We start from the raw sequence: 24,129 nt of genomic DNA, 5'->3' as shown, positions 1-24,129 counted from the left end.
AGCCCATGAAAAGATGCTCACTATTACTAGTCCTGAGGGGCCTACAAATCTAGGGCCACAATGAGACCCCTCCATTAGGATGCCTATTCACAAACAGGAAAAAGAAAGTTTCAGCAAGGATGTGGAGAAATTGAAATACTTTTGCATTGCTGGTGGGAATGTATAAAATAAATAATTTTAGGAACTTTATTAGCAGACTAATTTTTTTAATGTTTATTTCTTTTTGAGAGAGACAGAGAGACAAGGAGAGAGAGCTTGAGCGGGGGAAAGGCAGAGAAAGAGAGACATGATTTGAAGCCGGCTCTGTGTTGACAACAGCCTGATGCAGGGCTCGAAATCATGAACAGTGAGATCATGACCTGAGCCAAAGTCAGATGCTTAACCGGCTGAGTCAACCAGGCACCCAAACATACTAATTTTAATATTCATGATGTGCAATGCTTTTTATACATATGCTAAAAGGCAACACATCCATGCCTCTGAACACTCATGGGGAAATTCTCAAAATAATTTCTATTGTCAAAAACAGATTTTCCTTAGAACCATTAATGTCATTCTAAAGTATTTGTGCACATTTATATTTAAAATGACTCTATACATTTTCTTAATTTAAATTATTTGTTGCTTTTATAAAAATTTAGCAGGCCTAATAAATTTATTTCAAATATGTAGTATTTTTCCCCCCAAATCTTTATTCTTCATTGGGAGACACTGTCACCTCCGTGTTTGTTTGTGTGAGCAACTGTATGCTTTCCTTGACATTTTTCTCTCAAAATGTTCCAATTTTCTGTTGCATAGGAATCTGTTATTTTCTTAGAGACATTAATTTGTAGAAACTTCCACATATGATTTTAATAGTGATAAAATATTTCTATTCAATTTTGTTTTAACTGAAAACAATAAGGGTTACACATTGCTCTGTGGTCTGTGCATTGAGTTGCCAGCCCCAGTTCTGCCATGAAGGACAGAATGTGGTTCCAGCTGTATGAAATCTCCTTTGTGGATGGTCTCAACTTCAGAGAGCTACCCAACCCACGTCACCATTTCTGAGGGAAACCCACATCCAGAATCTGATAGAGGTAACAGTATAAGGATATGGCCATTCCACTTTAATGAAGGAAGATTCTGGTAGAATATTTAAGCTCCTGAGACCCCATGAGATGGGCTAAGGCTGTGGGGCGTGTATCAGTGACCAACTCTCAGTTCAATTCTAATTCTTTTTTTCTAATATTTACTTAGTTACTTTGAGAGAAGGAGAGAGCACGAGTGAGGGGGGGAGGGGCAGAGAGAGAGGGAGAGAGAGACTACCAAGCAGGCTCCATGCTCAGCACAGAGTGTGACATGGCATTTGATCTGACAAACTGTGAGATCATGACTTAACACTGAAATCAAGAGGCAGATGGTCAACCAAAGGCACCACAAAGGTGCCCTGTTCAGATCTAATTCTTACATCTCCCTTCACAAGTGTTCATGCCAAGGAACTCCCTAATACACATTCCAAAAGGCTACATCATGCAACCCTCAAAATAGATACTACTTGGCTTGTTATCTGACTCCTGCAAATATTTATACTACTTAAATGCTCTTGCATTTTATCTAATCAAATCTCAAAATTTTAAACTGTCTAGAGAAATCTAGAAAATTTTGCTCATAATGTATTTGTGCTTCAGAGTTTTTACTTAATGTGCTTTGGGGCAATTTAAATTTCTACCAATTTTACAAGCTTACTTTTGTGAATGCTTTGAAATTATTTCCTTTTTTCCAAAGAAAATTATGACCTGGCTAGGCTCACTGTCGTGTAAGATGAAGAGTATGTTAGTAGCTGCTCGTTGGAAGTCCTGTTGGCTTAGTACCCATTTTAATGAGGACTTGCTCCGGATAGTTTCTTTCAGAATTTGATGTGAAGAATGAAAAGAAACAGGGTCCATTAACTCAGTCCTCTTTCAGACATTGAGTATTACTCAAAATGGAATTTTGCATCAGTAAAAATCCAATTTGGAGTTTTTAGGGAGAACCAATCCTCTTTCACTTTATGTAGCATCCATCATAATCAGCATCTTTGGTAGTTAGTAGTGGATGTATGTATATACATACATGGATGGTATTTGGATATATATATATATATATATATATATATATATATATGGATAACATGGATATACATATATATGGATGTAACATATATATATGCATGTAACATATATATATATTAATTTTTATGCTTCAGTGCATTTTAGTAGTGAGATTCATGATGAGCCTTGAAGATTCTAGAGACAAAAGGAACGATTTTAAGAAGTTAGAGAAGATGTAAGAAATAATAGAAACAGTTTAATTATACCAAGAGAATAAACAGACAAACTAAGAAGAGATTTGCTAATGCTAAAACCTGCAGGGGTCAGCAGAAAGAAAATGCCTCAGAGAAAGGAATATACGAGGAATTACGTGTCAGGAAAATAAATGAAGTCAGAGGCCAGAAAAGCATTATTATTCAATTCTGAGTCAACATCAGTATAAGAACAATAAAGCAATTAAGAAATTCCATGAGAACTAAAGACAGTGGTGAGGGTAAAGTAGCAGGAAGGCAAGAAGGGGAAGAGATTACTAACATGTACTGAGTATTTACAATATGCCACAAAACATACTTAATGTATTGCATTAATTATTACATTCAGTTCTAATGATATCTTTGTGGGGAAAAAATGCTTCTATGTAATGGTGAATTGGCAAATCTTCAACAACCAGCTTTTCAGTGTCAGGAGGCCTGGTCTATAGTGCCTGCCAATTTCAGTTGAGTAATACTACATGACACTTAATTTGAATTTATCACAGTGGCATCACCTGGCACGTCCACATCCTGAAACATTAAAAACGGGCTCTGCAGGAAGGCATGTGCTGGCTCTACACCACTGCTGCTATGTCCAGTCTGAAAACAAGACACTAATACATGTAATAAATCCAGGAAAAGGTAGACTCACACTTATATAAACTTTTCTGGTTTAAAAATTCATATTTTTACCAAACCAGACTTAAGGAAAAACAAAAAAGCAAAACAAAAACCCATTGTCTGGATGCTATGGAGGAATCACTACTATTCCAGAGCTCTGGCTGGGCCAGCAGTTAAATTCATTTGGAGCTTCAAAGGACCCAAGTGGTAGAGCTGGAGGAATGGAGTGAACCCTTCTCTGCACATCCAGAATGGAGTTTTTGACACTTGCCTTACCACTCCAGTTAAAAAATAACAATATGTAGAGAAAGTCTCCCTCTTCTTTTTCAAAACACATAAAGGAATTGAGGAGATCTAGAAGGCAAAACACCAGCCCCATCTTTGAAGAAACCAAGTGATACCCTAAGGCTAGCGATATGCAGTGAATTGTAAATGGCAGGAGAAAAAACACCAAGAGAGGATGCCCGGAGCTGAGGAGCTAGGGAAACACTGGTAGACTTCAGTTTGACAAAATATTTGATATTACATGACAAGAAAAAAAAATCAACACCCTCTTATTTACAAAAAAAAGGAATGGCTATGTGGGTTGATGGCAAGAGTAAAGAAGCTCTGTTTTGACACAGGCAAGACAGGGTAAAATGAATGAAACAGAATAGTCATGTTTGCAGGAAGTTATGTTAATATGAGAGCGAAAGAGAAGAGAAATCTACATTTTGACCACCAACATGAGTTGGCTGCAAAGAAGTAAAATCTAACAAACAAAGAAAAACCTTGCCTCTGACTCACACCACATCTGGATCTAGCTCACATCATATTCACATAATCAGAGAATTCCTTGCACTCTTGCCTCTGCCCTTCATTTATTTCATAACAATAACTGGACCAGAAAAATATATATATTTAGTGATAGTTCAAAGGGACCAGCTCAGAATCTATAGAATTATACTAGAATAAGAAAAATAAGGAACAAAGACAAAACAAAACAAAAAAATCAGGAACAAAAGATACATACAGAAAAAAGGTCATCAGAAAATTATGATGAAATAGGCATGAATATTTTTTACAAGGTAAGAACAATTTATATGGAATTACCAAATATCATGCAGGTACTAGCAATAGTGTTTGCATTACTAGTAATGCAGGTAATGTAATAGTGTTTTTTTAAGCCACATAAAAATGATAAGCCCAACACGCATGATAACAGGCATGGATTGTTAAAAACTGTCACAAGAAAATGTGTTTCTCTATAACAGAAGTCCAAGTCTCGACACAAAAGTTGATAGAAGATATTCCAATAACACAGAAATTTAAAATATAAACAGAATTCAGGAAAAATGAGAAAAGTAAAATGAAACAAAAAGGAAGGAACAGAGGAAGCAACAAAAAGAGAGTAGAACTTTTTATTAATGTAGTAAACAAAAGAGAAATCTTGACCAAGAAAAGCAAGCAAAATGAATTAGGAAGATTAAATAGACATATCTGATTAAGGCCTGATATCCAAAATATACAGAGAAATATGAAAATTCAACAACAAGAAAACAAACAACCTAAATTAAAAAAAAAGGCCAAAAAGAATTTAAAAGACATCTCACTAAAGAAGATAAACAGATGGCAAATAAGTACATGAAAATATTCTCTACATCATATGTCATCAGGGAAATGCAAATTAAAATAGCAATGAGATACCACTATGCATCTATTAGAATGGCCAAAATCCAGAACACTGACAACACCCAAGGATGTGAAACAAAAAGAACTCTCATACATGTTGGTGGGAATGCAAAATGTTAGAGCCACTTTGGAAGACCATTTGGTGGCTTCTTACAACAGGCTCTTCCTGTGATATTCCAGCAGTTGTGTTCCTTGGTATTTACCCAAAGAAGTTGAACTTATGTCCACCCAATACCCACTCAGGATATTTCCAGTAGCTTTTTTTATAATCGCCAAAACTTGGAAAAAGCCACAATGTCCCTCCATAGATGAATGGACAAATCAACTGTGCAACATTCAGACAATGCAATATAATTCAGTGCTAAAAAAAATGAACTATAAAGCTATAAAAAGACATGGAGAAACCTTAAAATACATATTACTAAATAAAATAAGCCAATTTGGAAAAACTACATACTGTTTTATTTCAACTATATTACATTTGAAGAGGTACACTATGGTACAAAGATCCTTGGTTACCAGTGTTAGAGAATGGGGAGAAATAAATAGGTGGAGTACAGGGGATTTTTAGAGCAATGAAATAGTCCTTCTGATTCTGTAAGAGTGGATACATATTATTACACACATTGTCCAAACCCATAGGATGTACAATGTCACGAGTAAACTATAAGGTAAGCTCTGAACTTTGGGTGATTACAATGTACTGACATAGGTTCATCAAGTGTAAGATATATACCATTCTGATAATGGGGAGACTATGCATGTGTGAAGGCAGAGGTATATAAGAAATATCTGTGATTTGGCTGTGAATCTGAAATTGCTCTTAAAAATAAAGTCTTAAAAAAATTAAAATACAAAAGGGAATAAATAACAAGACTAACTTTACAGTGGAGATGCCATTTTTATCCAATCATCATACTTATCACCAGTATAATAGGCCAAATGGGCCCATGGAAATGAGCCAAATGGAAATCTTGCCCCAGAGGATAGGATACAATGACAGCAGCATCACTTGAGATTTCCTGCCAAAGATGCCTAAGTGTAGTCATGAAAAAACATCAGACAAACCCAAATTGAAGGACATTTTACAAAGGACCCGGCCTGTCATCTCCAAAAGTGTCAAGGTCATGAGGTCATGAGGTCAAAGAAAGATTGAGAACTATATCAGAAGATAGAAGGAAAGCAAAAAAGCATGACAACTAAATGCAATGTGTAACTGTGGGGTGCATCATTTTGTTATAAAGGGCTTACTGGGACTACTGGCAAGATCTGAATGTGGTCTGAAATAGATGTTTGTAATGTATTAGTGTTAATCACAACAGAACCATTAAAATAAGGAAATTGTGTAAGAGAATGGCTTTGTTTGAAGAAACTAAATGCTAAATTACTTGGATGTGGAATAAAAAGGTGTAAAGAGAAAAAATAAAAAGAAAAAAAGAAGTTGTTTCCAAGAAGAGAATCAGAGACAAAATTCACACAACAAAAGAAATACACACTTTAACTTCACAAAAATAATCAAATAGTCTTATGTAGGAATATATATTCAAATGGCTAAATACAACATACACTGGTAAAAATATATTGCAACTCATTAAAACTCTTAGAGACACCATTTTCAAATGCAGTAGAGAAGTTGCTTGGAAAAACTTAGGTTGAGACAATTTAGAGTGCTGGAGAGAATATAAACAATACTTTAATAAAAGTAATAAATACAAGACAAGAAGGGCCCCTAGGTGGCTCAGTTGGTTAAGCGTCCGACTTTGGTTGAGGTCATGATCTCACAGATCATGGTTTGAGCCCCGCATCGGGCTCTGTGCTGACAGCTCAGAGCCTGCAGCCTGCTTCGGATTCTGTGTCTCCCTCTCTCTCTCTGTCCCTTCCCCACTCATTCTCTGTCTCTCTGCCTCTCAAGAATGAATAAACATTAAAAAAAAATTTTAAAAAGAGACAAGATTCAGCAACAAAATATAATGGAAAATAAAAACCTAGACCAGTGAGTAGAACAACAGATCACAAAGCTATTTTTCTATGAAAATATGTCTATATGAGAAAACTCACTTTTCAGTTTTGTGGCCCATGTTGGGTATACAACTCAAGACCAAAATTATAGATTTAACACCCAAAATTAAACATTTAAAGGCAGATGCTCATATCATGGAACCGAAGAAAAAATGATCTTAAGCAAAACTTGAGGAATAAAGGAAAGTCAATGCATAAACAGTAAAGGTGAAGAAAAAACAACTGATGATGAGAGGCTCTGACCACAGGCTGACCTTCACCGATATCTTGAGCCAGATTAAACTGTGCAGGTAGGGCGCCTGTGTGGCTCAGTCGGTTAAGTATCTGACTTCAGCTGAGGTCAAGATCTCATGGTTTGTGAGCTCGAGTCAGGTATTGGGTGAGCTCAATCCCACTCCAGGTGAATTCCTGCCCTGCTTCTCTCTCTCTCTGTCCATTGTGGGATTTTCTCTCCCTGCCTCTCTCTCTCTCTCTCTCTCTCTCTCTCTCTGCCCCTCGCTCACTTGTATCCTCTCTGTCGAAAAAATAAAAATAATATGAAAATAAATAAAATAAAATAAAAATGTGCAAATAAACCAGAGAACTCTAAGATAAAAACTTGAAAGCAGTCAGATAAAAATAGTCTCATTATCTTCAAAGGGGAAGCGACTGTCAGCTGATTTCTCAACAGGAACAATTCATTAATAATGCAGGAGGCAGAGAAATGTTACCTGAAGTGGTTGCCATTCTCAAATTCTATACCCACATAAATTGACTTTTTAACGCAAGGCCGGAAATATTATCAGATAAACAAAGCCGAAGATATCATCACCAGTGTATATATTAATAAATATTAAGGCAACTGATTCTTAAATGACTGTCTGAGATGTAAGAAGAAATAGTGAAGAGAAAGCAAAACATGTAAGTAAATCTAAAGAAACAAGGAATATAAAAGACAAAGATGGCATAATTCATGTTGGAGATGAACAGCAGTAATGTATTCTGTGATACTTGTACAATCCAGCCTCTAGTTCCCTTTGTAAAGAAACTCTTGAAGATATTTTACAACAAGGAGAAAAGAGTGTGAGAACTTGTCAAGGCATTAAAAAAGATGTTCACTGTGTATCAAGTTTATGATGACAAGAATGCAAGCACTATTCAAGCTACTTTTTCTTAAAATAAAGAAATACAACACTTTAATTCTCAGGATTTCTAATCTTTTAAGTTAGAGCATACTCAATAATATTAGCTTTATCTTTTTTTTCATTTCCTATAAATTTATATCAAATATTAGATGAACGTTTTAAAGCTTTGACAAAAATATAGCAACTCTAAAGTAATAGAAGTGTTGTAATTTTCCTCAATGATTATTAAGATCACACTACATGGTTTCATCTTGCATAGACATTTTTATGGTCCCATACTACCATGCAAAAAAAGGACTTTCTACATTAGTATCCTAAAGAAAACATGGACACAAGATCAACATACTTTGTGTGTGTGTGTTAAGGGACAGATAATAAATAGTTTCAACTTCGAAAACCACATAGAGTACCTACACCATATTTTTCCTCTTCTTTCTCTCTCTTTTTTTAAAAAAAACATAGCCTTAAAAACTTGCATAAATTAGGTTATGAGCTAAAAGACTACCATTTGGTTCAATTTATCCCACCAACCACAGTTTACCAACCTCTGCACTAAGACAACAAAATGAAGAGTTACGGCTAATAAGCAGAAACAAAAAGTAATAATATACAATTAGAAAAAATTCAATTTGTTCAAAAGGAAGTCTAAAAAGAGAAACGGCAACAAAACCAGATGGTACAGATCGAAAACAAAGAGCAGGATGATAGACTCAAACCGAAAGATACCAATAATCGTATTAAATGTAAATAATTTGAAAACCTCAATATAGAACTTAGAAGCGAAATTAATCATTTTGAACTTCTGCCAGTAAAGTCTCTCCACCAGAATGAAGGATAATTGTAAAACAGGAGACTATTTTCAAGTAAATTTTTAATAGTTATTCAAACTGACCTGAGACAAAGAGATAAACTTCACCCTCAATGTATTCTCATTCTCAGTCTGAAAATTTACAGCAGTCTTTTGCTACATTTCTAAGAATCAATTTAAGATACGTCCATGTGCTTTCATAGTCTGAATATTTGTTAAGACTCGAGCAAACTTTACGTTGTTTTAACAAATCTTGATTGCTTATTCATTATCCTGTTGCTGGGAGTTTGAATTTTCCATTTGTTGTTTTACAAATATATTTCTATAAACATTTTTTATTTTTTTGTAGAATTAATGCTTTCTAAATTATACAAACTGGAATTATTGGGTTGAAAATATAAAAACTTGTAATTTATTATATATTGCTTAAAATATTGATTTCTGATCATTTCAATCAAATTATAGAGCTATCATTCACATGTATCTGTTTTGTATTAATCTGCCAATAATATTTTTACTTATATTTTCAACTTCATTTCTAAGATATTATCTCTCTTGTTTCTAAGGACAATTTTCACTTTTCTTTGTGATGACCTGTTGTCTCCATTTCTTCAATTATATCAGTTATAATTGAATTTAATTTCCCTATGTTGTTATCCAGTAGCTCCAATAACAAGTTAGAGTGAGGATGACTTTTCTATTACTGAGTTGTTCCTGATGTGTATTACATGTAATTTTCATGAGAGTTTCCTTCACCTTTCAGAATTTCTCTTAATTCATTGATTTTTTTTTTCTTTTTGTTGTCAGAGCCATGTGCTTTTTTGGGATTATGATATTATTTGACTTAAACTCTGGAAGATTAAAGCTTCTCACTGTTTTCATATTTAAAGAAATGTCCCCTTTGAACAGTATCTTGTTTTAGTGCTGGGGCAGAAAATACAGATTAACCTGGAATATCTTATGGTACTAGAAAACAAAAAAGTGCTCAAAAAACAAAATGATGGGGTATGTCAAAGGGCACAGGAGCCAATCTGAAAGAGCTCCCAGTGGCCAAATCTGAATGAATTCAAGCAACAAATTAAGTAACATTAGCTTGTAATCAAATACATAAAAATAAATACCCACATATCTGTCTGACTATAAATAAACTATTACATAAAACAACAAGAAAGAAGAGACACATTTCTCACACAGAACAATTTCAAATAATTTTGTAGATTCTACGTCTCAAGGATTTGGAACATAAGTGTTTGTCCCTTGAGTGTGGGCTATGCTTTAGTGACTCATTTCCAGAGTACAATATGGAAAGTGATGTTACACTGGAGATCTTAGGAAGATTTCAAATCAACATTCACATTATCAGTGATAAGTAATACTGAAAGCAAGTGCCCAGGCTATGACATGATGCTGAGAATGACACTTTACCTCCGTGGTCTCGAAATCCCCAAAGCCCATAACCACAATCTACACTTGAGAAAAATATCAGGATAGTCCAAGTGACAGACATTCTACAAAATATCCGATTAGTACACCTCAAAAATGTCAAGGTCATCAACAAAAAGAAATACAAGAAACCTTCACAGTCAGAAGAGCATAAGAATATATGACAGCTAAATGCAGGATCGTCTCCTATTGGGATTCTGGAAGAGAAAATGGTCATTAGGAAAGATACAATAAAATCCTAATGAAGTATAGAGTGTAATTAATAATAACATAGGGGCTCCTGGGTGGCTCAGTGGGTTAAGCATCTGACGTCGGCTCAGGTCATGATCTCACGGTTCATGGGTTTGAGCCCCGTGTTGGGCTCTGTGCTGACAGTTCAGACCTTGGAGACTGCTTTAGATTTTGTGTTTCCCTCTCTCTCTGCCTCTCCTGCTCTCTCTCTCTTCTCTCTCTCTCTCAAAATTAAAAAAAAAAACATTAAAAAATTAAAAAAATAATTATCTATACATACCATTCATTATTTGTGACAAACACATTATACTAATTTAAAATCTTAATAATAAGGAAAACTGGGTGTGGAGTTAATAGAAACTCTCTATGCCTTTGCAACTCTTCTGTAAAAATAAAATAAATATTAAATAAAATAGTGTATTTTAAAAAGTCTTTTTGGGACTCCTTTCTGCATTATCATTTTATTTTATTATCATTATCATTTTATTTCTTTCAAAGAAATATTTAATAGATGCAAAAAATGCAATTTACAGAAACTAAGAAGGAAAGAGAATCTGAGTATCCTTATGACTGTTAAAGAAAATAAGTCAACAGCCCAAGTTTTCTTACAATAAAACTGCTGCATCCTAGGGTATTTTTAATGAATTTTTAGTGAATTTAGCTAACATTCATGAAAGCAATAATTCAATCACACACAAATTATTTAAGGTTATATGAATTGGTAACATTTTCTATTTCATTTTATGTGATTATCATAATTTTGATATCTAAATATGATAGGAATAGACCTAAAGAAATTTCACAGGGTGGTATCTTGGATAAAAACACATGATTTCATAACAGTACAATTTTAAACAAAGTAAGAACAAATGGAATACAATAATAGAAAGCTATTATATCATAACCAAACATGAATTTTTTCAACTCTACAAGTTTAGTTCAAACAAGAAAAATCATTTAAGTCAATCCCTAGACTAACATACCAATGGGAAAATAAACAGTTCCATAGATGCATAAATATATTTGATAACACTTCGTATTCATTTATGATTAAAAACAGAGCACATTAGGATGAAAAGGCCATTTTTAGTATAATAAAAATATTTTTAAAACAACCCTAAGAAACTTCACAATTAATAACAAAATGTTGAACTCTTTTTAAAAAAATCATGAGCAAAATAAAGATGTTCTCTCTCAAATCATCTATTCAGTATTGCATCAGAGCTTACTTCAGTGCAGAAAGACAAGTAAAAAAAGGTGTGTTTATTTTTTCCCCTTGATCCCACTAACATTCTCTTCTGCCAGATACTGCTGCATACATTACTCCCTTCCATAGCAAGACTCTCTAAAGTTTCTGGCATGTACTTTCTCTAAGTTCTCTCTCTTCATTCCTTTTTAAATCACTGTAATAAGAGTTCTGGATGACCGTATCATTGAAAGTCGAGCATCAAGTTCACCTATAATCTCTGAGAAACTAAAGTTAGTATTCAAAAGTCCCAACATACTTGACTTTCCAGCAGCGTCTGGCACAGTTAATCCACACTCTTCTCCAAACATTTTCTTTACCTGTATTCTAAGACGCTCCAGGCTCTTAGTGTTCCCTGCAGTTCAAGGAATGTTTATGTTCCATTTCATTTATCATGTGTTTCATCTCTCCCCCCACATCCTCGTCTATCTCACACATGTTTCAATATGCGTCTGCCCCTGAACCCGGCCCTGTGTCCTCTTCTCTCAGAACACTCAATTTCTTGATATCCTACAGTCCGGAATAAAAGCAAATCCATCTTTCCAGTTGCTTGGGCCAAATTTTTTTTTTTAATGTTTATTTATTGCGAGAGAGGGAGAAGGAGAATGTGCCCTTGAGCGGGGGGAGGGGAAGAGAAAGAAGGAGAGAGAGTCCCAAGCAGGCTCCACGCTCTCAGCACAGAGCTGGATCTCAAGAACCTCGAGATCATGACCTGAGGTGAAATCTAGAGTTGGATGCTTAACTGAGCCACCCAGGTGCCCCTAAATTTTCTGAGTCGTACACAACAACCCCAACACTCCATGTGTACTACTGCAGAAATTTATGTTGTATCGACGTTAAAGCCAGAAGCCAGAATGAGATTTTTAAAACGTAATCCATGTAATGCCACTCTTCTGCCAAAAATTCTACAGAACTTCTTATTTCGCTCAGAGTACAAGTCAGACTACTTAAGAGGTCCTGTCTACATACTGTTCCCTATTGCTGCTGCAACAAATTATCACAAACTCAGTGGCTCAAAACCCCGCAAATTAATTGTCCTATAGTTCTGGAAGTCAGAATAAAATCCAGGTGTCAGCAGTGCTCCTCTCTTACTGGAGGCTTCAGGGACCTCCTCACAGTTTCCAGATTCCAGAGGCTCTTTGCATTCATTGGCTTGCATTTCCCTCCATCTTCACAGTTTATCACCCTAATCCCTAGTTCCACTGTTAGGTCCCTTTACTGACTTGCGCCCTCTTGCATCTGTCCCACGTGGGTACAGTGGGATCACCTGAATAAAGCAGGCTAATCTTCCAATTTCAGTGTCCTTTATTTCATTACAGCTGCACAGTCGTGTTTTACTATTTAAAATAACATATTCATTGGGGCGCCTGGGTGGTTCAGTTGGTAAACGTCAGGGTGTTGACTTAGGTCATGACCTTTCAGTTTTTCGGTGGTTGGTTTCGAGTCCCACATCAGGCTCTGCACTGTCAGTCACTGACAGTGCAGAGCCTGATTGGTTTTCTCTCTCTCTCCCTGTGCCCCTCCCCTGCTCACATGCTCTGTCTCTCTCTCTCAAAATAAATAAATAAACTTAATTTTTTTTCATGTCTATCCATCTTTGAGAGAGAGACAGAGTACAAGCAGGGGAGGGGCAGAGAGAGCAGGAGACACAGAATCAGATGCAGGCTGCAGGCTCTGAAATGTCAGCACAGAGCCCAACTGGGGGCCCGAACCCACTGCGGTGAGATCATGACCTGAGCCGAAGTTGGTGCCTAACCAACTCAGCCACAAATTCTGAGAATTAGGACGTGGATATCTTTGAGGGCCACTATTCTGCCTACTATTCTCTATGAGATCTGGGCAACCCGTTACCTCTCAGACCTCCCCTTCTACCACCTGTTTATTGATTCCTTTTTTCCACACTCACTTCCTTGCTCTTCTTGGAATATTCACAAGGAACCTCCTGATTTGGAGAGTTTTCAGCATATATATATATATATATATATATATATACACACACACACATATATATATGTATATATGTATCTATATGTATATATATGTATATATGTATATATATATGTATATATATACATATAGATACACATATGTATATATATACATATAGATACACATATGTATATATATACATATAGATACACATATGTATATATATACATATATATATATATATATATATGTATATATATACTCCACTGATAGCTGCTTAGTTACCTCTTTAACTTCCTCCAAATCCTTTGCTCAAATACCACCTTATCAATGAGGAAATATCTCACCACCACCACCCACTATGTCTCATTTCCCAATATTCCTCCCCTTGTTTTTCCTTTTTTTTTTTTTTTTTTTTGAGAGAGTGAGAGAGAGAGTGGAGGAGAGGGGCAGAAGGAGAGAGAGAATCTTAAGCAGGCTCTACACTTAGCACAGAGCCTGACTGGGGGCTTAGTTCCACGACCCTGGGATCATGCCTTGAGCCAAAAATCAAGAGTTGGACACTCAACTGACTGAGCACCCCAGGCACCCCATCTCTTCTTTTCTAATAGCTCTCTTCATCTTCTGACACATTGTAATAGTAATATATTTATTATGTTTCTTTTTAATTTCCTGAATTTCCTACTAAAAACATGAGCTTCATGACATAGGATATGTTGTTAAGTTAGGTGAACTAGTGAAACAACAGGTACCTGCTCCATAACTATTATGGATTTGGAGATGAAGCAATCAATAGGAAAAAAAAAATGACCTAAAGAAACAATTGGTAAAATACTCGAAAAATGTTTTCACGAAAATGAAAGCTCACTGCTAATTAGGATAATGCTAAGTAAAATACCAGACTGGGGGCTGGGGGTGTTAAATAACAAAGTTGGGTATCCAAAGTAACAGAACTCTCATATACTACTAGTGAGAATATGTATTGGTTAACATTTAGGAAGCTAATATGGAACTCTCTGGAAAAATTAAAGCTAGGCACACACTATATATATCAGCAGTTTTACTCCTAATTATATACTCTAAACTTATTCAGTATACATACGTATCAGAATGCATATTTAGATGTTCATAAGGGCATTATTAATAATAGCCAAAGTTAGGGGAAGGGACACTATTGTATATTCATTATTAATATTATCTCACTAAATCCAAACACCATCATATAAGAAATCCTTTACAAAATGGGTTAATTTTATAAACCTATTTGAACAAAGGAAAAAAGACACAAAATAATATATGAACTATAATTATACCTGATTTTGGAAACATTAAAAAACTCTAGTATCTTGTTTAGCAAGGGCTACATACAAGTTCAAAGTATAAAGAAAAGCAAGGTATTATTAACACAACGTGAAGCCCATCGACACCTTCATAAAGGAGAAATGTTGTTAACATACCCACAGAGAAAGTTTCATAAGGCTAGCAATTTTCCATTTCCATTGATTTATATTTATTCATTAAAGTGTATATACATGTTTTATTTAACTTTCAGTATGAATTACATTTGAAAATAAAAAAAAAAAACTTAAAGGTCAGTTAATAGGAAGTTAAGGGTAAAAAAACCTATCTTGCCAGTATAAAAATTGGTAAAGGATATAAACACTCATTTAAAGAAATGGAAAACACTTTAATAAGCACATGAAGAAATGCTTATCATCACTTAAAATAACAGAAATATGTTTTCATTCATAAGACTGGAAGAATTAAAAGATGATGATGATATAGAAATATGATAAAATGGTGAAGAAGCACTCTCATCCACCATTGATGAACCATTTAGCAATACTAATTAAAGTATAAAATCGCTCAAGACTGCTTCAGCATCTCCACCTTTCATCTTATTCTTGAAGATATGCCAGCAGTGTGTGAAATAACAGTTCATGTTATTATTAAATTATTTTTAATAACTAAATGCTTGCAAAAGGAAAATGATAAACAAATTATGATATATCCACAGGAAACTATACGGAAACTAAATTTTTAAATAAATCCTTATTTACTGAAACTGAGAGTTCTCAAATTATATTTTAAGTTAAAAAATGACATTATATAAGATTGCATAAAGTACATAGCCATTTATGTAAAAGCAAATCGTACATGTGTCGTTATATAGTTCTATAATGTCTCTTGAAATATATACCCACTGCCAAAAACCACCTGGTAAATGCAATTATTTCTTAAGAAGAGAACTAGGAAGGCCTGAGGATCATGGTGGGAGTCTTAGTTTTAACTGCATACTCTGTTTTGCCCTTCAAATTTTATACAAAGTAAATGCATTATCAATTCCATATATAAATTAAATAATAAACACATAACAAAATAAGTTTGACACCTCTATGATGTAATAGAAATATCCCTGTTACCCATGCAGTTTTAGTTTTCTATTGATATCATTCTGAAAAGACAGTTAATATACCTCTCATTATATTTTTTTAATGTTTATTTATTTTTGAGACAGAGAGAGACAGAGCATGAGCAAGGGAGGGAGGGGCAGAAAGAGAGGGAGACACAGAATCTGAAGCAGGCTCCAGGCTCTGGGCTGCCAGCACAGAGCCTGACATGGCGCTCGAACTCGTCAACTGCGAGATCCTGACTTGAGATCACGTCGGACGCTCAACCAACTGAGCCACCCAGGCGCCCCTATCATTATACTTCTTAAATAAGAATATAATTGTTTTCAGTAAGGTAACATACAGAATATTAACAACAAGAATATCATTATTAATAATGGTGTAATGAGGTGCAATGTTGGCTATTATATACTCTGGAGTCATCTCTTCTGGGTTAGAACTCCAGCTCTACAAGTTACTTGATTTGTGCCCTTAGAACACTTATTTAGACAATAAGGACATATTTTTCTTAATTATAAATGAGAGATAATAATAAAAATACCTTATGAGGTTACTGTAATATTAAGTAATAATAGATAAATCAAATTTTACAGTTATCATTATCAGGATATATCAGTGTGTTTCAGATTATTATAAACTATATCTTATTTAATTCTCACATAAAAACATGTGTAATAATATTTACATCAATTTTTTTTTTGCTTTCAGAAGCGTGTACGTACTAGCGGCAAGAAAAGTGTTGTTTTTTTTAATTGTTTTACTTCTCTTGGTGATTTAAACGTCAGTATTCTTTTTGTTTAGTGATTATGATTATGTGTGGTGCTCACTGTCACCTTGATAGATATTTTCAATTCCAATTTTTAATAAGGAAAGAGAGCTCATCTGTTTTTGCACATTCACATCCTCTTTTTCCACATCATAATATCCTATCGCTAGCTCTTCATCAGTTCAAAATATCTCTCATTCTCCACTTATTTTGTCTAATTGATAATATGCCTATGAGAAACTGCCCAACACAAAACTAACTGACTCCCATTTGCCTCAGATGATTACAGTAACTCTCTCCTTGGTCCACACTGATTTTTAAATTGTCACGCCTGTCTTTTGATTGAGTTTGCGTTACACAACAAAATTAGTCACTTATTCTTTGCAGTTTTTCTTCCCTCCCTTGTCTTCTATAATAATGCCAGTCTTGCCCTTCTTCCCCACCACCCCACCACCCTGCTTCTCCTTGGATGTTCTCTGCCTCTACCTGTGTGCTATTTGATTTTTAATCAAAAGTCGTGTCCTTGATATTTGCTTTATCTATTTATTGTTTCCCTTCAGAAACTCAGACATCAAGGATGCAGAAACTGGGTCTGCTCATGATTCACAACTCTATCCTTCTGTTCTGCTAGACTCAGAATAGTCGAACACATATGTACAAACTAAATTTGTTGCTAGATTTGATGTAGGTTTGTGGCGAAATTGGTGTCAAGGAAAATTGCAAAACTCAGTGGTCTTGGAGTGTTTTTGGGTATTTGGAAGACATAATACTGAACTGAGAAGTTCACTGATGGAATTTAAGCTAAACAGCCACCAGAATAGGAAATATTCCTTCAGAAAAAGGTCTATAATAGTATATGCTCTTACTTTGTAAAATTTCATACTTCATAAAATAATTTTAGTACTGGACTGAGAGTTAACATCTGAATTTAAAATTCTAAATTTAATAGTTTTATGTAATCCATAAACACATACAATGTAGTTTTAAATGTGAAGTTAAAGAAGTGAAAGAATTTTACTGAAAGAGGGAATCTGAAACTTACATAAAATACCCTTTGCCTATTGTGGATTAGGGTTCTCAGGAGAGAACCAAAGGAGAGAACTATATTCCAACAAAATTACTGCTCCCTTCTCTAAATTTAGCCCATCTATATAGAAACTTACATGTTCATACTGTTCTTTATTTTTGCTTTTAGTTGCAATTATGAGAAGCCATGGGACAGTTACCCAATTAGCATCACAATAATGGCAATAGTAATAATAATATTAATAAAATATTAAGGTTAAATAATATTGTTTACTAAAAAATGTAGAAATTTAACTATGAATATTTAGGAACTCACTTCAGAACATTTTTAAAGTATTCACTCCTTTTCATGCTTTCATAAAAGGTAACTGAGAATCTGAATATATGAACATATACCAAGTGCGAAACATTGATGAGCAAACACAATAACATACATCCCACTTTTTCATTTTCTTTCCTGAAGAGAACATTATTCTTCAGTACAATGGGGACAGAATTTAATTGAATATATAATTATGTATTGTCTCCAAGAAAGAAAATGAGAGGGCTTTGGTAGAAATTCATAATACAATAATAATAATTTCCCATGCTTCATGACCATTACACATGCACCTGTTACTGATAAATTACGCTGAGATACTTTCTGCTGAGCAAATTTATGTGAGATTTAATACATTTTTCATCTATAGAGATTTCTCCCGAGTTTTTGTTAAAAATCTACTCAATTTTCACATAATCTTCATTATAAAGTAATCATGTTTCTAAAAAGTTTATATTTGAAAAAATGATGGGTTAAATTATAGTTTTAAATTTTTATTTGAATTTGAATATTTTGAGATAATAGGTAAGTTTTCCAAAACGTATTTGGCACAGAAAAAAAATTAATCATTTTTTATTGTCATCAGTCTATTATTATTTTGAATGCCCTTCTATCTACTTCCAACTATTACTAGTCTTTGTGAATTCATTGGCCTAAAATCACAGAAAAAAAAACCTTTAGAAAATAAACCCATAATTACCTTTTTTATAAAATATATTCCAATAAAAGTAACTTCAAGGGATGTGACATAGGGAGGTAGATTTTAAGAGGTGCTATGTGGCTAACTGATGAAACAGGAAAAGAGAAGAGGTTTCTGTGGGGAAGGGCTAATAAATTAGTAAACATGAAACAGGAATATACAAAAGTCAGGCTGTGGTAGGAAAGAAAAGATGACAACATTCACAGACTCTCTGGGATAGTAACTCAAGGGGAAAAAAATGGGAGAATGAAAGGGTAGACTTTCCATAAATCCTTTAAGGACAATATGGGCAGTGGAGTGTGGTAAATATGTTTAGGTGGGGTGCGTGTGTGTGTGTGTGTGTGTGTGTGTGTGTGTGAGTTGTTTCATGAAGGTTATAAAATGAAGTTGTCACACGTATTTATGAATAATCTGTTTTTTTTTAATTTTTTTAATGTTTATTTTTGAGAGAGAGACAGTGTGAGCAGGAAAGGAGGAAAGAGAGAGGGAAACACAGAATTTGAAGCAGGCTCCAGGCTCTGAGCTGTCAGCACAGAGCCCGATGTGGGGATCAAACCCTCCAACTGTGAGATCATGACCTGAGCCGAAGTCGGACGCTTAACCAACTGAGCCACCCAGGCGCCCCTATATGAATAATCTTGATATTTGGTAGTATGTTATGCAAATAACTTCATGGAAGACTATAGAAAACATGTTATCACTAATACCAGTAAAACTTGTAAGTAAAAAGATGATTGTGGTTGTTATTTATATATGAGCATTCCATACTTAATTCCATTTATCTTGTAAATAAATGTCATTTATTTTTAACATGCAACATTTACCATTTGATGTTTTTCTTGAAAATGCTAAAAGGGACCCTATTTCCTAATATGTTAAATGAGAAAAAATATAATGCTCACACATTACATCTAAGCTCAAAACCAATTCTAAAATTTAGTAACCAAAGTACAGTAAAATCTGTATAATATGAATAACGTGCTATAATGTTAATATGTAAAATGCTTAAATCCGTGTTACCTGATCACCTAAGGTTAATATGAATTAGTATGGCTTCTCTCTGTTATAAAACTTGGATACACATTCTTTTTGACAGCCTTTGATATCTTCAAATCATCTATGCCTGCTTTTGAAGTTTCATCCTCAATGCAAATGCATCTGGAATGCAACTCAACTACCTTCCTAAATACTGCTTTGTTAAAATATAGTGAGCTTTGAGGATGCAAGCATATTTTCCCTATATAACTTCTGGCTGAAATATCATTGTATTGAAAGATATAAATATTGTATGCATTTTGAGAATTAAAAACCAAGAGGTGGTCTGCCTGGAAAACATTATCAATGTTCCGCAGGCCAGGCTTCTATTTAAAAATGCTTTTATTACCTCTTGCTTGAAGATTAGTATAAGAAGATCTTAAGCACTCTAATTCAGATTTGTCTTATTTTGTGGTCTTTGCATATCAGATAAATAATGTCCTAATCCATCCAAAAGTCCAAATATCCCCTCATCAGGAAGGTCTAGAACCACCTAACCTAAAGGAGTCTCTGCCAATATCTGTCACATCATCCTCATTTACCTTCTTCCAGGACTTTTTCTATCTAAAATTGTCTACTGTGTTATTTGTTTCATACCTCATTCTTTTAGTGGCTGCAATTAATAGGTTTCAAATAGAAAATAACCATATACCAACACTCTGCCTGCCCCCGCCCACTAAAATCAGATCTCTATATATTAAACAGTTAAAGGGTTTTCGGTTGTTGTCATTTGTTTGTTTGTTTAATGTAGGTCTTTTTTGGTCATATTTGGATTGTTTTTAAGAAATATTCACCTGGAATTTTTAGTGTCAAGAACAGTATTACTACAGTCGTTAAAATATCCAACTCTCTGAAGATAATATTTAATATCCATTAAAATGTTTGCAATTTCTGAACTCTTATGTAGCATTTTCTCCACGTGCTCGACTCAGATCTGTTCACCCCCAGAAGACTGCAGTGGGGAGGTCAGGACAGCTTCCTCTCTCTATCCTAGTTGGAACTACTCTTTCTCCCCTGTTACCAGGTTTGACTTGATTGTACCTACATTATTAAGGGTGAAAGGCACCTGGTCTAATATGGTGGGCACAGTTGGTATTTCTGCCATTCTGTTTAAGGTTAGGTTATTCTTTCATGGATCATGTTTTTTCAGTTTTTGGAAGATCTTTCTTCTAGAAATTTACAGTGATCACTTTTTATGAGGCATTGTACCTCAAAAGAGCTCCAAAGAAATACAGATAAGTAAAAAATAAAAGCATATACCTTGGCTCTCCAATCTTGACTTTTAATAACATTGATTTATGTAATGCAAATCCCAAAATTTCATTTCCACTTTACTTACAATTACTGCAGAAATAAACAGGGGGATAGTTGGCACTTATTTTTTTGTTGGTGGCTTTTGGGTTCTGTGCTCTCTCAGAGATTAAAAGAGTCCCATAACTTCGTGTTAGCTTTACTTATTATTTTCTCCTTCTCTTAAAGGCAGATACTTTGTGAGCAGAGAAATTATATTTTCTCTATTATATGCATAATAGGATTAATTAATACCTGAGTAGTGGGTCTTCTAGATATTTACTGAAAGAATGAATGCACACTTCATTTTTAGGGGGGTTGTGGAGCCCATAAATCTACAGAAAAGGATGATTAAGAGGCTGGAACCAAATGCATGACTTCATGAAGATAGGACATGAAGCAGAGGAGATCTTAAGAGAAGTCCGTTTCAGAAAGTGAATACTAATGGCAACTCTGGAAGGAAGAAATAAAATTACAAATGGGAGCAGGTTCAGAAGCAAGAACCCAAAAAGAACTAAAATAAAGATTGAGCTATTTAGGAAAATGTAAAAAAACTGGCAAACTAGGACAGTATTTCTTGATCTTAGCACACTTGATGTTTGGAACTAGAAAATTTTATGGAGGTCTGTTCTATGCATTGCGGGTTTTAGCAGTAAACTTGGATTCTGCCAACTAGATCCCAGTAGCAGCCCCTTTACTGCCACCACCTGATGGTTTTATTGTACCAAAAAATGTAGACAGTTACCCTAATTATTTTTAAAGTATTATTATATTTTCACTTCCTGGAGTGAATTGTCTTACTATGCTCACTCAAAATCAGGTTATTATTACCCAAATATGCTATTAATTTTTTGGGGTGTTAGGGGTTTTTCTCAGTATCTGGTTTTGATTAAAAGTCCAATTTTAACATGCTCTTCCCCACTTGAGAGTAATTATTATATAAAATGAATACAAAATTTTTGTAGTAAATAAAATTAGTATTTCTTTGACCACTGTGTATCTGTTACTGCTTAAAGTAAATTCAAGAGTATCTAGGTTTTTTTTTTTTGTAGTTTAAATTCATGTTAATTAATAGACAGTGTAGTATAGATAAGAGTACCTAGTTTAATGTCATTATGTATATTGTTTGAATATTTGGAACCTAGATATTTGAAATTATTTGTCCAGGGTGACTGAATCAGGCAATAAGAAACCGTGATTAAAAGTCATACTTAAATAAAAATAGTTTATAGTTATAATGATTCTCAAATCTTAAATTGGAAAAATGTAATATGTCTATAGAAAGATGCAAAATGAAAGCAACATAGTACAAAAGTAGATTACTTGAAGTTCAAATATAAACCCCTTGCTATGGAAGTTAAAGTGAGGTGACATGGTGTTATCCTATAAAGGAAACTTTTAAAGGCAAATTTTGTTATTATCTCACTGAAAAGAAAAAAATAACTTAATGACAATTATATTTTGGTTCAGGATGTATTTGATTGAATGGTTAGAGGAAAATGTATTTTGATCATCAAGAGCTGAACAAAGAAATGCTTTGAGTGAGTTCATTATTGGCTGGCTTCGTTGTTTTTTGTTTGTTTGTTTAATTTTAGAGAGAAAGAGCCAGGATGGGGGTGGGAAGGGGTGGGGAGAGAGAGACAGAGAGAGAGAGAGAGAGAGAGAGAGAGAGAGAGAATATTAAGCAAACTCAGTATGGAGACTGATGCAGGGCTGAATCCCACGACTCTGGGATCATGACCTGAGTCGAAATCTAGAGTCAGACGCTCAAGCAACTGAGCCACCCGAGTGCCTCTTGGCTTGGTTTCTTAATAACAGTCGTGGCAATGACAATTTGGTGACTGATCTATCTTTTTTTCTCTTTCTTTCTCTCTGTTTATTTCTTCTTTTTTTTCTAAATGGATTTTAAAATTCTCATATACTTTATAATGCAAAATATTATTAAATTAAAAATGAATATATAGTAAGATGAATATATTAAAATTAATGTGGATAAAACTAACATATATATTACATAACATGAATATATAAATTAAACCATTCACATAATCATAGTTTGATTTCATACATGAAGGAATGAAGGCTAAGAGAAGTAGGTTGATTTAACCACTATGAGAAAAATAGTAGTAGAAACAAGGTTATATCCTAAGTCTTCTGATCGTTGATTACATGCTTTTCCTTCTTTTTTAAGTGCATTTATTTATTTATTTATTTATTTATTTATTTTTGAGAGGGAGACAGAGTGTGGGAGTGAGGAGGGGCAGAGAGAGAGGGAGTAGAGAATCTCAAGCAGGCTCCACACTGTCAATGCACAGCCAGACACAGGGCTGGAACCCACAAACCATGAGATCATGACCTGAGCCAAAACCAAGAGCCTGTTGCTTAACCAACTGAGCTACAGAGGCTCCACAATTATATGATTTTCCTAAGCTTCCCTCAGCTTTTACCCAATGAGAAGCAATAGGTTTTTCCCTCTGTTTCCCTTAATCAGTAATGGGCTTTTATCTGAGAAATTATATACCAATCCATTCTTTATAGGATTTGGTTGGCCAATTGTTTGGTATTAAAAAAAAAAAAAAGATTCCCTCTTCACGCATGTGCTTTCAGTCTTGTCCTCACCCTATCAGTGTAATTCTCTCCATTTTCTTATTCTGAGCTTCTCAAATATTTCCCACTACAATGGGGTGTCTATCATTATCTTCCATATGTCAAGGAATTAGAACATGTATTATTAATATATCTAAACCAACATAGATACATCATTAAGCATCAATGTTACATTCCTACTTTAAAGTGAAATTTCTGAAAGAAAGGATAAATATGTATTAGATTTACTGTAAGTACTTTTAGAAAGAATATTTAAGAATTTAAAATGTTTTATATCCATTGTAGTATATGTGTATTAAAATATTCTATATTGCACATTACCTTCTTGACATCTGCAAAACTGTTTATATCTAAATAAGGTTTTTAATTGTATAAGTAACTAATGCAATATAAATAATAAGTAATTAATGCAAGTACTATACTATAGAAAAGGAAAATGTTTAAATAGCTATTTCACAGGTCATGACATGAATAAATGATTCAAACTACAAAGTGGTCCCGAAATATAAACCAAAATATAGATACTCTGGGCATTAGAAGTAAGCTTATAGCTACAGAAT

The 24,129-nt window shown here is 34.2% G+C and overlaps 1 protein-coding gene across 2 annotated transcripts in view; it reads right to left on the bottom strand.

Moving 5' to 3' along the window:
• The window catches only part of LOC106986992 (cadherin-10), a 194,811-nt gene that overhangs the window by 95,738 nt on the left and 74,944 nt on the right, over nucleotides 1–24,129 (bottom strand). The window lies entirely within an intron of this gene.

This window comes from Acinonyx jubatus, chromosome A1 (assembly GCF_027475565.1).
Source record: "Acinonyx jubatus isolate Ajub_Pintada_27869175 chromosome A1, VMU_Ajub_asm_v1.0, whole genome shotgun sequence".
NCBI classification, from domain to species: domain Eukaryota; kingdom Metazoa; phylum Chordata; class Mammalia; order Carnivora; family Felidae; genus Acinonyx; species Acinonyx jubatus.
Note: the sequence above shows the minus strand (reverse complement) of the source record. Positions and strands in the feature narration are given on the sequence as shown.